The following is a 14,310-nucleotide window of genomic DNA, read 5'->3' as shown; positions in this document are numbered from 1 at the left end:
GGCTATTGGCGGTGTAGGGCAAAGGGCTGGCCTCTAGTCGTGTCACTGGAAGTGGGTGAGGATGGGCTAGGGGAGCAGCAGCTGGGGTCAGGGAGATGGATTGCATTACTATAGTCCATTACTATAGCTAGGGGAGGTGGGAGTCAGACTGGGGCTGACTTCAGATTTGCACAGAGTTGGGCAGCTGGGCAGCAAATACTTATTGAAGGCTTACTGTGTGCCAGGCTGTGGCTGAGGAGGGCGAGGCGTAAGAGACACTGTGAATCAATTCAGCATTTGCTGTGAGCTTGCCCTCGGTGGAGAGACCTGGATGCTGAGGAGGCGAGTGCTTCTCGCCATTAAGGAGCATCCCACCCAGTACTAATATCTGTCCTGTTCCAAAAAGCTTGTGTATCAGCATTCAGTTTAGTACTTGAGTTATCCATGTATGGATGATATTGAAATGTGTATAATATCCTACTGAAGAGACACCAGCTTTGCTGGGAGAACCTTTTCGTTGTTGGATTGAGGGGAGGTTCAGGGGGGACTAGGAAAATTGGGGTGGTGTGAGGACACTTGGGGGCCTTGAAAGAGAAGCTGTTTTCTAATAGGCAAGGAAATATTTGAATATTTTAGCAACTCGTGTTGCCATATCTCTGAGTACCAGTGAATATCATCCTTTCATGAGGTTATTCATTTATCTTTTAGTGTCATCAGTGTAATAACTGACATACACACAAGGCACAGAGGAGGGAATGGTTGGAAAGGCTTCATGGGGTCAGTGATGCTTGAGTTGGGTTTTGTAAGATGAATAGGAGTTTGGTAAAGGACATTCTAGGAAAAAGGGAGAACCTGTAAGAGCACCAATGCGTGAAACAGTACAGAACTTGACTGGACAATTGAAACGTTGGGGCTTCAGGGATTTTGTACTCAGGTGACTATGAGCACAGTGGTACCACTGAAAGATCAAGGAAGAAAGGAGGAAGAGCGGCCCATCCATTTTATCCCTCCCACAAGGGAAGGGAAAAGATCCCGAGTTGGGGGGAGCAGGCGATTTTTATTTTTACCTTTGTTTTTACATAATAACTGCCGGGTGCCAGGTGTTAGGCACTTTGTTCTCATTGTCTAAATCTGCATCCTTTGCTCATGAAGAAATCAGAACTCAGTATGTGTCTTGCACACCACACCATGGCAGGCAGGAACAGGATGTGTCTGACTGCAAAGCCTGAACGTTCCATGCCTACACAGTGCTGCCTCTGTGTCCCGTGAGTTTGTAGTTGCAACCATGAGGAGTAGGGTGCTTTTCCTGCATAGAAGTGTAGGCTTATAACAAAAACTGGAGACACCAGTCTCCTCTTCAGCAAAATGGGGGTTTGAGTCCTTGCTCCAAGTGTTGGCAGGACTCAGTGAAGAGGGAGCCTCGGCTCACGTGATTTCCAGTCCCCTCGGCAAGACCACTCATGGGGAGATGGCTGCCTCAGTCTGTCGGTCCTGCTGTGCCTGAGCCTTTGACTTGACTTTCACTCTTGCAAGATGCCCTCTTGACGTTGAAAGAGAGAATACGCTGGTCACAGAGTTGCTGTGTATTTCTGGTCTTGTGACAGGACTTTCTCAGAGGAAATCAATAACATGGTTCCCAGTTATGATTTGGCCTCTCCTGTAACTTGACTTTGGGGAGAGACTGTGTCAGTCATGCTGAGGATAGTGTGTCAGTTTGTGTGCCCTTCATATTTCTTACTAGACGTTAATGTTTGTGTTTTGGTACTTCTCCCCTAAGAATTAAAACAGGGAAGAAAAAAACAAAACCAACTGAGAGACAGCATAGCATGGTGATTAAGAGCACAGACCTTGTGCCAGATTGGCTAGATTTAATTCCCAGCTTTGCCACTGCCTAGCTCTGTGTCTACCTATGCCTCAGTTTCCTCATCTATAAAATGGGAATAATGATAATGGTACCTGTTGGTCAAAATCCAAATTTTGATAGGGGCTGTTGGAAAGATTAAAAAATTAATATTTGTAAAGTGCTTAGAAAATTGTAGGGCATATAACAAATGCCCTATAAGTGTTTGTTAAACAATAGCAGCAACATTTTCTTAACTGGCTCTACCCTGCACTGCCATTTATGATATTACGTGCTGTGATATGTTAGTGCATTCTGGTTTTTCTTTAAGACCTGGCCAGTGAGACACAAGTCTGACTTCCGCTGTGTGTGGTCAGGCACTGAAGGCTGACACGTTCGTGTGCGTGGTCTGGTGGAGACTGGTTGTGATGGCTGCCTTGCCACAAGAACTTCACTGGCCTTGGAAAATGTGTGGCTAGGAAATAACAAGTGGAACAATCATTTATCTTTTATTGGTAGAACAGAGTTTGGATTAAGGGACATTTGCAGCTTAGTTTTATCTATTTTAAACTTTTTCCTGGCATTGTAGTCTGCGACTTGTGTATCAATAGCTTTATCTGGTTGGGTCAGTCAGTGGGTGATTTTTAATTTGGCTTTATAAAAAAATTGGAGGTCACATAAAAGGAAATAGCCAAAAATTTGGATTTTGACCAATAGGTTTTAAGGCTCTGCTGTGCCACTCATATACTCTGTCCCGATGAGCAAGGCCCCCCGAATCCCCAACTCAGGGCCTCAATGTTCTCTTTCTTTTTGTTTCTTCCCCGCTAAAATTGGGGTGCTGGAAGATCGCATGAGCTCCTTTATCTTTCGTATATGTGAGTGGACTTCATACTTGTTATGTGAGCTACAGAGTTTTGAACAGTTTTTAAAAATCAGATCTGTTGATGGTGACCTGTTCAGCTAAACAGACAAATTGATTATCCTTTTTTTTTTGTTTTCCTTTTCTCTCCACTTGGCAACTGTGCCCCTAAGAAGTCCTCATTTCAGCTTTACACCTTTCTAATCCCCAAAGTATTTCTGCGTATCGTGCTCAAAAAGCTGAATGAAAACGAGTAGTCACTGCCATTTAGCTCTTGGAAGTTGTATGGGGTGGATAATAGTTTTCACTATCAAATTATAAGTGATGTCTGGCCAATACAGGGCAATTTCTGTGTTTCAACCGTAGGAAGGTGATGGAACCCTCAACCATACCATCTCCCAGGCTTGTTCATGTCTTGCCCCAACACTTTTTAGTCTGTACTTTGTAAGTAAGCTTTGTCCAGTTCCACAAACCTCGGAGTGTTCTGATTTAGGGAAACCCTAGTTGTTTTTCCTTAGGAAAGTCAGAGTAACCACATCTTCTATGATTTTTGAAGGCAGAAGGGAAGAATAGTGATGTTGGAAATTAGAATACAAATGTTAAGGTGGTCACACAGAGTTTTATTTGTTTATGTATGTGTGCATGTAGACATGATTGAAGTTGATAATATTATAAGCTCATATGGTGTATATTTAATATAGGAGGACTTCTGGGTGATACCATACTTCTGTGTAATACTTAGTGTTTTCACTGTTTTGAATTTTACAATGAGCCTACAAGATATGCAGAGTTGGATTTATATTTTTGTGGTAGGGAAAGTCGATTCTCAGAAAGGTAAAGTGGCCTACTTGAGATCAATGTGAGTGGCAGATCTTCTGACTAGTGTTTGACAGTGTTGTTTTGCTCTCAGAAAATTAGAGACACTGACAACGTTGTTTGTGATTTTTGAAGGAAAAGAGGAAATTTAGAGAGAATGGAAGTTATACTATTTGTATTAATATTAAGCTATACCAAGGCCCCAGTCACAGTATGACCCAAGGCTGGAAATTTAAAGTATAGTTGATAGAGGGTAAGAAGCCATGGAGCATTCACTAATTTTCACAATAGAATGACGGTCCATCCATCCATTCTTCCATCTATCACCAATCCATTAATTTCATCATGGTACAAAAAGAAAAAAAAAAAGTACAGTTTGTCGGCTTCCATGCTGAGCCCTGACTGATCAAAGTTAAACCAGAATGACTTGCAGCTCTTGGGGAAAGAAAATATAGCCAGTTCGAACTGAGATGTGCTGTAAGTATAAAATACTCACCAGATTTCAAAAGGCTTCATGAAAAAAAGTAATGTAAACTATCTTATTAATAATTTTTATGTTCATTACTTTTGAAATACTATTTTGGACATACTGGGTTAAAGAAAAGATATTAGTAAAATTTATTTCTCCTGTTTATTCTTGCTTTTGGAAAATGTGGCTGCTAGGAATGACACATTACATTTATGGCTTGAATTATATTTCCACTAGGCAGCTCGGCTCTTGAAGCTTGTCTGGTAGAAGATATGCACCCATATGTCTTCTCTGAACACATGCCGTCCCTCTTCTTTCCTTCTCTGCTTTTATACTTAGTTACTTGTTCACCTTCTTTTGGCTTCTTAGCCCATTTCAATCTGACAGAAGCTGCTCTCGCCCAGGTCTATGGGAGCCAAAGGCATTCATTTTTAGTACTGCTTTGATCTGGCCTCTATGATTTTGTCACTGTTGACCACTCTTGTCCTTGTCTTTCTTCATTCTTCTCCTACGTCTCTGGCCTCTCAGGGTTCCTGTGCTGGCTTTTGTTCCTCCTTAGATTCCATAAATGTTGGTTTGTCTTCAGCCATCCATGTTGTCTTTGTGTTCATGACTCCTAGGGGTTTAGGTTTGATTTGGAACTCTTGAGCTCCAGACCCCTGTAGGTAAGTACCATTCTGACACTCTAATTAGAATTCTTAAAGTTGCCTGAGACTCAGTATGTATTTTAGTTCATCTTACGTAGTCACTTAAGTTTGGAAAAATGGGACTCATTCTGGATGTCTCCTCCCTTTCCCTCACCTTTTTATCTGATCCTCCTCAGATCTTAGCAAGTCAACTACACTAACTACACCTACCTACCCCTCCTCTACCTTCGCTGTTTTGCCTCAGTCCAGACCCTGCTGTATTTCATCAGTTCTCACCTGGCCTTCATTGTCTATTCTCACCCTCCTCTATTCCAGTCTCTGTTCTTCTTCCAGAGTGACATTCCAAAAATGCAAATTCATTCAGGCCATATCTCTGTTTTTAAAACACTCCAATGATTTCCCAGGGTAAAATGCAGGGTAAAATCCACAATCTTTGCATGAAATAGAAGACTCTTTGTAATTTGGCCCTTGTCTGTTTCCTGCCTTATCTCACTCATCTCCGAGACAGATCCTGTGCTCCAAGAATAAGCATGGGATTCTCTGTAGCCTCCATGACTTAACACATACTGACTCGTCCCTTGTCAAAACATGTTCCTTTCCGTAGCTTATTAGGATAGCTCCCATGTGCCTTTCAGGGCTTTGCTCTGATATCGCCTCTGCTTAGAATACATCTCTGACCCCTGATATCTCCACACACCCATTTTCAGCTGTTCATTGAAGTTAGTTGCATTTCCTTGAGGGCAACAGTCATTCCTTTCACTTTCTTTATCCTCAAGTCCAACTTAGGTATGCAAGAAATATACATGTATGTTGAACAAATAAATGCTAAATAATAAGGGGTATAATAAGGCATTGTGGGATTTCTAATGGACATTCTAACTAGGTAGGGATGGGCGCAGGGAAGATTCAGGTGAGACTGTGTTTGAGATGTGCCCTCTAGTCTGATGGCATTGGTGTGCAAGTATGCAGGAGACACCACAATGGTCATCGTCATTGTACTGTGCTCAGAATGTAGAAGAGGCCCCTCCTCTGATCAATACCATCGTCCCCAGAGTAAAAGAAGGAGGGAGGTCTAAGCAGTTTATCTGGGCTAGTCTGTCCTCGGTCCTGAGCTGGGTTATCTAACTCAGCGGAGTCTGTTTCCCCTAGGACACAGCTGGCATGGCAGTAGGCACCCCATCCTTACGTGAGAGCCACACTGGAGGAAAGGAATGAAGAACGGTTGCTTACATTTTCATCTTTACTTCTCCTTTGGAACTGCCTTTCTGGAGAGCAACGAGGTGACCTCAGTAGCCAGAGATAGGAAAGAGCAAAATGAGTCATCCCAGGCCCTAATGAGGTTCATGTGGGATACTTCCTGGGACTGAGGGTCAGGTGAGGGCATGCTGTGCCCAGGGTGAGTTTTGCCTTGGGGCTCCAGGCGGCACTGGAGCAGAGCTGAGCTAATTTTACACACAGGAGCTGACTGTGCTGAAGGGCAGGGCTTATGACATTGGCCTTGTCGTCCTGTGATGCCCAGAGAGCTCCCAAGGTACAGCTCCGTTATATCTGGGCTGTTTTTCCTCCTCCAGTTGAACACATTTTTCCATTAGCTGTGTATGTCAGCAAGCAGGATGCTGAAGAGAAGGAGCTTTGCATTTGGGGGAAGGCCGTGGAGATAGATTTGGGTGCTGCCTCCACCCCTTGCTTACCAGCCATCTGACCTTGGGCAAGTTATGCAATCTCTCTGAGTCTCAGTTTCCTCACTTGTAAAACAGGACTTATACCTGTGTCCTAAGACTGTTCCTCTGTTTCCACTCTAGGTGACACTTAGCAAGTAATCACTGTGTGCCAGTCATTGCTGATCCTCCGTACAAACTTAGGAGGAGAGTGCTATTGATAACTCTATTTTACACACAAGGAAACAAGGACAGGCTCAGTCATTTCTGGAGGCTGACTCTGTGGGGCTGCACGGAGCAGATGGGCTGGGTGTGTGGCCGGCATGCCGTTGAGGTCCTGGAATGTTGAGTGGCAAATCTGGAAAACAAAGAGGTCAAGCCAAGAATTCTCAGGAAAGAGTTAGTAATTGTGTTAGAACTATGCCTAATGTTATAGGAATTAGAGTTTATATTGACCATGAGCTAGTTTGTGTAGTTCTGATGAGCTTACGTCATCTGCCACTTAGGTCTCTTAAGCCTGTCGGGCTAAGTGCAATAAAGGGAGATATTTTCATCCCTTCATAGAGGCAAAAGAGGGTCTTAGGTATACACAGACATAGGTCTTACTTGAGCAGACCAAGAAGTAGAGGAATGGATGATCAATTAATTGATATGTTGGTTTTTATTTTCCTTCTTGCCTCTGTCAGGCTTACACGTAGGAAAGACATTCCATACAATTTAAGTGGAAAGGGATTAATTCAATTCAGGGGAAAAGATGCTAACAAAATTATTGGAAAAGCTGGAGCAATGGGAACCAGGAGGCTACGTCTGGAGCTATTAAGTTGAAGGATGTATTCCATAGCCAAAGTCCAAGGATAAGGGCGATGACATTAGGAAGTCAGTGCTGAGGGCTCTACAACTTTTCTCCACATCCTCAGAGTTGGTGATGGGACAGTGTATTGCCGAATGGAGTAGCGTTTTGACTCTTAGGATTCCACAATATGGCTTGCCAGTGGAAATAGCAGCAGGACGATTTAGCTTCATGTTCACCTTCTAATTTCACATAAGTATGTCTTATTGCTGGAACCTAATTTACTAACTTCAAGGGAGTATGGGAAATGTAGTTTTTAGCAGTCTGCTTCTGTAGTACAAGAAGGCACTTTACAAGGCAGAAAGAAACTCTGATTGAACCATTTGAGAGAATATGTCTGTCACCAACACGTTCGTTTAAAAGTGCCGAGGGGTTATTATCCCATAATATTTAATATGTACAATTAATTATAATACTTTAATATAATTAGGTATGATATTCTACCTAATATTTGTTTATTTACATAAAATATATAACATTAATATACTTGATATTCCAAAAAAGCAGGCCATTGGCTCAATTTCAGTTTCTGAATTGGGTTCTTCTTAGTTTTCCCAGCAGTGGTTGATTTATAATATTCCAGTTCAGCTTAATCTCCCCCTGAGAATCATGCCCTGGACAGTTGGCCTGTTTGCACAATTTGTTCAAAAATATTTATTAAACATTTACTATGAGCCTGACATTGGACTAGATTTGGCACTGTGGGCAGAGGGGTCCTGGGTTCTTCCATTGGGAGCCCTCACTGGAAAGGGAGTAAGTTAAATACATAGTAAGAATAGTATAAGGAAGGTCATGATCAATATCTTAGATAGCAGTCTGAGCAAATTCAGAGAAGAGAGATATTCTGACTGGATTGAGAAACAAGGGAGGTTTCATGTAGGGTGGCAGTGGTCGGGTGATTCTCTCCTGGGGCAATAACATCTCTTAGGGGTATTAGCAAATGTGGTGAAGTGTTTTTTCATTGTCTTCATGCTGGAGGCCAGTCTACCATTGCCATGTAGTGGTCAGGGCCAGAGATGCTAGATGTCCTGTAATACATGAGACACTGCGGAAATGACTGCCTTTCTTCAAAGAGCAATCTCGTTATTGTTAGGAACTACCATTGATCTTGAAGGATGTACAGGATATCTATATTGGGTCTTGGGGTAGGGAGGGGTAGTAGGTCAAGTAAGGGAATAATATGAACTAAGAGTTCAGTCTGAATAAGCAAAGAATGTGTGCTGAGTGGCAGTGGGAGGGAGTTTATGGTGGGAATAGAAGATTGAATCTGAGTTGTTGAGAAACTTGGTATTATATAAAGCACCAGGACTTATTCTGCCATTGGGAAGCCACTTGAGATATTGGTCCAGGGTCCTTGAAAGCAGAAACATACCCTCATATTCTCGCTGTGCATCAAGTGGACATCAGCGATGCTTTCTGAGTGAATGAATGCCCCAGACAAGTTATTTGCAAGAGTTAGCCTCTTTGGTACCTGACTTTTGCTGTACCCGGGGTTCTGTGGTCTTAGGAGAGTCCAGCAGTCAGCATTTAGACTTTAGGAGAATACCTGGAGAGAGCATGGCGTCCTGCTACCCAGATACAGATACAGTCTCCACATCCAAACGAGAATTCTGTGATCAGACCACAGTTCTAGTCACCTACAGCAAAGAGAGAAGCTAGTATCTTAAGCATCTTGAAGAAAACAGGGATTCTTCCATTGCCCTCCCTCATGGAGCCCAGAGACCACGAGGTATGTCAGGTACCTACCGTGTGGTCCACATTAATGCCCTTTTATCTTGAGCTTATTAAAAATTGCCAATCAAGCCAGCCATTGGCTGACCAGGTTCATGCGCTGTGCCCATGACTGCAGGTGTTGTTGGGGAGCGGCTTGCCCGTCTGCATGGTGATGCTGCCACGTGTAGTCGTGTGCCATCTTGTAAAGTCATGGTGGCTTTTTGACATTTGGGTGAATCCCTCTTCCTTCTTAGCTGATAGCCTTTGGGGGTTGGAAGGGAAAGCTCGGGGTGGAACTGCCCAAATACATATGTAAGCATGATCTTGTTAATTACTCTCTAAGGTTTCATTTCTGACATTTTTCAGGAGAGACAGAGCATTGTATAGGTGTGTGGGATGACACCAGAGACCTCATTGTGTGACTCTAACTCGGAGAGGGACAGTGATTTGCCCAGGGTCATGAAGTGAGCTGGCCCCCGAAGCCAGCCTCTTCTGTGGCAGGGTTTACATAGCACTTTGCTACTGAGGGAGTGTGTAGTGTGCACAGACTCTGGAGCCAAAGGCATGCACTTGGCTGCTGGCTCAGCTTCTTACTATATGATATACCCTCAGGTTCCTCATCTGTAGAATGGGTATCATGGTTATAGCTGACATTAAGCATTCAAAAAGGTGGGGCCCGTGAAAGCTTTGCTGACTACAAAGAAGTACAGAAATATTTCTTCTTATCATGCGGTGGATGTTTATGGACTAGTAATTGGTGGGACCATCTTGAGAGAAAGGATGGGGCACAGAAGACACTGCTGACTATACCACAATCACAGAGTCACGCAAGAGGTCCCCTTCCCCACTACACAGTAAGGAGTTTTTATGCTCAGATTTGGAGGCACAGCACTGGGGGAAGCATGGCCAAATTTTGGAGTTGTGAGGAATTGGGATTACACTCTTGCCTGGAGCCAGGGATTCATGTAGTAAAATAATGGGAGATGTGGCTGGAAAGATGGGTTGGGACCCTTCCTGGAGGCCCTGAGTGCTGGCCTGAGGGCAGTTGGACTTGCTTTTCGTGCAGTTCAGAGCACTGGTGAGGGGTCAGCTGGGAAAGCTGTGATGAAATGGGAGTTAACCTGGTAGTACCTTCAAGATGTGTAGGTACGTGAGATAGGGCATCTTGCAGTTGGAGCAGGGGCCTTAAGACCAGGTAATTCCCAAGTTTTGGGCACATTCTTTTTTTAATTAATTAATTTTAGTTAATTTATTTTAATTAGTTTCAGGTGTACAAAACAATGTAATAGTTACACATTTATCATTTATATCCCTCACACAGTGATAATCCCCTCCCCCATCTACTACCCCTCTGACATCGCATACAGCTATTACCTTTCCACTGTCTCCGTTCCTAATGCTGTACTCCACAATGAGATACCACCTCACCCCAGTCAGAATGGCTATCATCCATAAATCAACAAACAAGTGCTGGCAAGGATGTGGAGAAAAGGGAACCCTTCTGTACTGTTGGTGGGATTGCAGATTGGTGCAGCCACTATGGAAAACAGTATGGAGGTATCTCAAAAATCTGAAAATGGAATTACTTTATGACCCAGCATTTCCACTCCTAAGTATCTATCTGGAGAAACCCAAAACTCTAATTCGAAAACATTTATGCACACTATACACAATAGCCAAAACATGGGGGAACAACCAAAATGGTCACATTCTTAATTGGTTTTTTGCAGTGGTTCAGCTTTTTAACTTGAGGTGTTAAGAAAATGATACCATGTTAAAGAGCTGTGCAGCTTTCAAGAGTTCTCTCACCCATCACCTCCTCGGTTCTCTGCAGCATCATGAGGCGGTGGGAGGTGGGGCTGTTCTCATCCCTGCTTCACAGATAAGGAAATTGAGGCTCAGAGAGCAGGCGGGAGTGTCTCAGGCCACTCAGCTGGTCGGGAGAGCTGGGACGCCAAATCTAACACTTTCTCCTGTGCCCATGACCTGGATCACTGCTTTTCTCAAACTCACTTTCTCTACCCTTGAACTGTCTTGGTTGACATTCTTGGACCCTTAAGACGACTATGAATTTCAAAGGTTCCAGAGACAAGCTGTAAGATTTTTCAAAGATGAGCTGTAGAGAATTTGGGACACAAAATGAGTTTCTCCCTCTGGCTCTGTATTGCTGTCATATTATTTGTTCAGGATGAAAATGTCCCTGAGAGCAAGGAAGGAAAGAAATAGGCCCCTGTCCCTTGGTGAGTCTCTTCTTTGCCCTGGACACAGTACTTTTCCATCTGTGGACACAGATAAATTTATAGATGGGGTGATCATAATACAGTATTTATTGTAGCATTTTGCTAAACCACTTATGCTTGTTAAATTAATTAATTCTCATAAAACCTAATTTGGTAGATAACGGTATTATTTCCCATTTTGCAGATGAGACAACTGAGGCTTAGTGAGATTTAGATAACGTGCTTGTAAGAATACAGGTCCTAAATTTAAGGACCTGTATTATTATAATAGTAATGTATTATAATTAAATTATCATCTTAGATTATAATCTTAATTTTCTAATTTGAGAACTCTCTTCCCTGTCACTCCATATATTGCCTGTCTTACTGGTAAAAATGCAGAGCAGGTACATCTCAGGCCTTGGAGGTTACAGGAATCTAAGCTGGAAGGTACCAGGAAGTGCTCAGAAGGCTGGTGGTTTTCAAGCTGTGCTCCCCCAAGCCTGGGAGACTTGGGGTTGAGAGGCTCTGTGGGGGGGACGTGACAAGTGGTGGGAGAGTAGGAGGGAAGGGGAGCTCTGGACCCACGCCTGAGCAGGCTTGGTATTATTTTCTTTACAAGTTGAGCATCTGCAAAGTGTTTCATTTAAAGGAAAAGTTCTCCTGTTGGGGGGGAAACAAGGTTGAAAAACCACTGTGTGAGCCCAGTCCATCCCTTTACTAAGAGACAAATCACAGTTATGAGGGTTCCTGGAGCTTTTCCCCTTTTTCGAGGAAATGGGCATTCTGCCCACCTCCCTCTGAGGCCTCTGGAGTATCTGGCTGCAGATTCAAGGGTCAGGCAGCCTCTGAGTAGCTTCAGAAGCTTCAGGCTGCCCCATGTACATGAGCCTGGACCTGTATGTTTCAACACGGCTCTGTCTCACCTTTGGACTTTGGGAAACTTACTGAGATTAGTCTCATTTCTGTGCAGAAGAGAGTGGAAATTACAGTCAGTAGTGTGTTGTCTCCCTGGTCCCACCATCAAAGATATCGTCTACCTGAATACAGGTAATTGGTGAGTGCCCACTGTGTACACAGTGCCAGGAACAGAGGTGAGGTCCCTGACTTCAAGGGGCTGGTGGGGAGACAGAAACAGATGACTTCTGTCAAGAATTTTTGGAGATAGTTATGTTTGTTATATATGGTTATCCTGTGTGATAGTTACGTGAAGATGATTTCATCTCAAAGAGATGGGATAAGGAGTGTCAGGGCAATGGGAAAGAAGGTTAGAAATTAGAGAGTCTTAGTTAGAAATTAGACAGTCTAGAATTGTCAGGGGTTGCTTGCACTGTGACTTACTTAATCCAGGCCTCTTCCACTTACTATCCCTGGGATTGGCACAATTTACTTTTTCTTTCAGCCTTCATCTCCTCCTCTGCACTGTGGGAGGGAGACTGCCCAGCTCACAGGATTGTTGATGGCATTAAGTGGGACAATGTATGCGACCTGCTTAATACAATGCTCAAAGGAAACACTCATTAAATTGTAGCTGTTACTGTTACTCTTATTGGCAGCCAAAGAGACTATTTTTAAAAATCTGATCAATGGTGTGATTAGAGCTTTGCTTCTCGAAAAAACATCGTTTTTAGAAATAGAATCCAATCACCTTAGCCTGCAACAAATTACAGTATTTGGCTTCAGTTGACTTTTCTAAGTTATCTGTGGTCCACCCGTCTGCCTACCTCTAAGTTTGCTGTTCTTTGGACATAGCTCTTCATTATCTGAACTCAAATCTTTCCTTTTGCCTGGTGTGCCTTTGCTCCTTCATCTTTCCCACTCTGAGTCCCACCCTCTTTTAATATGCAGTCCAGAAGCCCATCCCTCCCATTGAGGGGGACGCTGCTGAAGTCTGACCTAGTGGAGTTGGCCATGCCTTGTCCTGTATTATGGTCAGTGTCACTGTTCTATGCTTGTGAGCTCCTTGAACCTTGAAGTTGTCTGTGTCTCCCTGCCCTTTCTTTTAGTATCCCTGGGGATTCAGGCACACACTCCTAGTGGGTGCTCACACATGTCTGTCACAAATTAACTTCGTGCTTTTCTCCAATGTTAAGCACAAGGAAGCAGATGATAAAATGCAAAGCAGAAAATAATCATCACTGAGCTGTGTGCTCATCCATCTGGGGAGTGGGTTTCTGGGGAAGAACCTGGCCCTTCCATAAATGACATCGATGACTTGGATCTTTGCAGAAATTGAAGAGAATCCTGACGACTTGCGTGGTCTGAAGGAAGGCAGACCGGTGCCTGTACTCTCCGAGCTCCTTGGGTACCTCCAGCTCCCAGGGGACCTGCATCAGGACCTCAGGTATGTACATGGGCCTGGAGAGCTCGGGTTTGCGGTTGAGCCTCTGTGAGTTGGCCTGGGAGGTTTAATGGGTTGGAATTCCTATCTCTTTGGTATCTGCAACTTGAAATATCCTGTGTCCTTCCTAATTCATGCTTGGGAGCTGCCTTAGTGCTCTCTGGTAAAGAGCTCCTTACTGTATGTTTATGTCCCCATGGGCATATTACAGAGAGACTGGAGCCTGTGTTTCTAACAACTTCTCCAAGGAAAACACTGCAGGTCACGTTTCCGGAACTGAGCATCTCGGGGGGGGGGCTTCCAAACTTCCATCACTGTTCCCTCCTTTTGGCCTGGCATTTGCTTGTAGTTGAAAAGGGGACGTTTGTCTTGAACATTGCTGTGTACATATGTGACTTGGCCGTCGAAAATTTGACAGTTGCTTCTGACCTTCAACTGAAAGAGTGAGTGGTATATAGACAGAACCCTGTAGAACATCAGATTATTACCCTTTAATTCCCAGAGCCGTAATGTTTCTTTGTCTTGAGAGTGACCTCACTGCTTTCTGAATTTGTAATGGAATGCACAGTCATTTACAAGTAATTACACAATGAGCCCTTACACTTTTTACAGAGGGCTTTCACTTGTATTATCTCATTTGTTCCTCATAACTGCTCTGAGAGGTGGTTAGAGGAGCTATTTTCATCTCTAGTTTTTAAGTGTAGAAATCAAGGTTTAGAAAAGTTAAGCAGTTGTCCAGAGGTCATACAGCTAGAAGAATTGCCCCGGAATCTAGAGTAGTCTAACTCCGAAACCAGTGTTTTTTGTGGTGTTTTTTTTTGGTATTTTTACTATTTACTCTTGCTTTGATCTTGGCAATATACTTCACCTTTCTGAGCCTCAGTTTGCCTAGGACTACATTGGTTATAAGACCAACACC

General features: G+C 43.5%; 1 protein-coding gene across 10 annotated transcripts in view; it reads left to right on the top strand.

The window, feature by feature from the left end:
• The window catches only part of LPP (LIM domain containing preferred translocation partner in lipoma), a 639,752-nt gene that overhangs the window by 35,023 nt on the left and 590,419 nt on the right, over positions 1-14,310 (top strand). For all 10 annotated transcript variants that reach the window (XM_081077935.1, XM_081077930.1, XM_081077934.1 and 7 more), the window contains exon 2: positions 13,280-13,394. The gene's annotated coding sequence lies outside the window, so the exon portion shown is untranslated. The remainder of the gene's footprint in view (positions 1-13,279; positions 13,395-14,310) is intronic.

The sequence above is a fragment of the Rhinolophus hipposideros genome (genome assembly GCF_964194185.1).
Source record: "Rhinolophus hipposideros genome assembly, chromosome: 2".
NCBI lineage: Eukaryota > Metazoa > Chordata > Mammalia > Chiroptera > Rhinolophidae > Rhinolophus > Rhinolophus hipposideros.
Note: the sequence above shows the minus strand (reverse complement) of the source record. Positions and strands in the feature narration are given on the sequence as shown.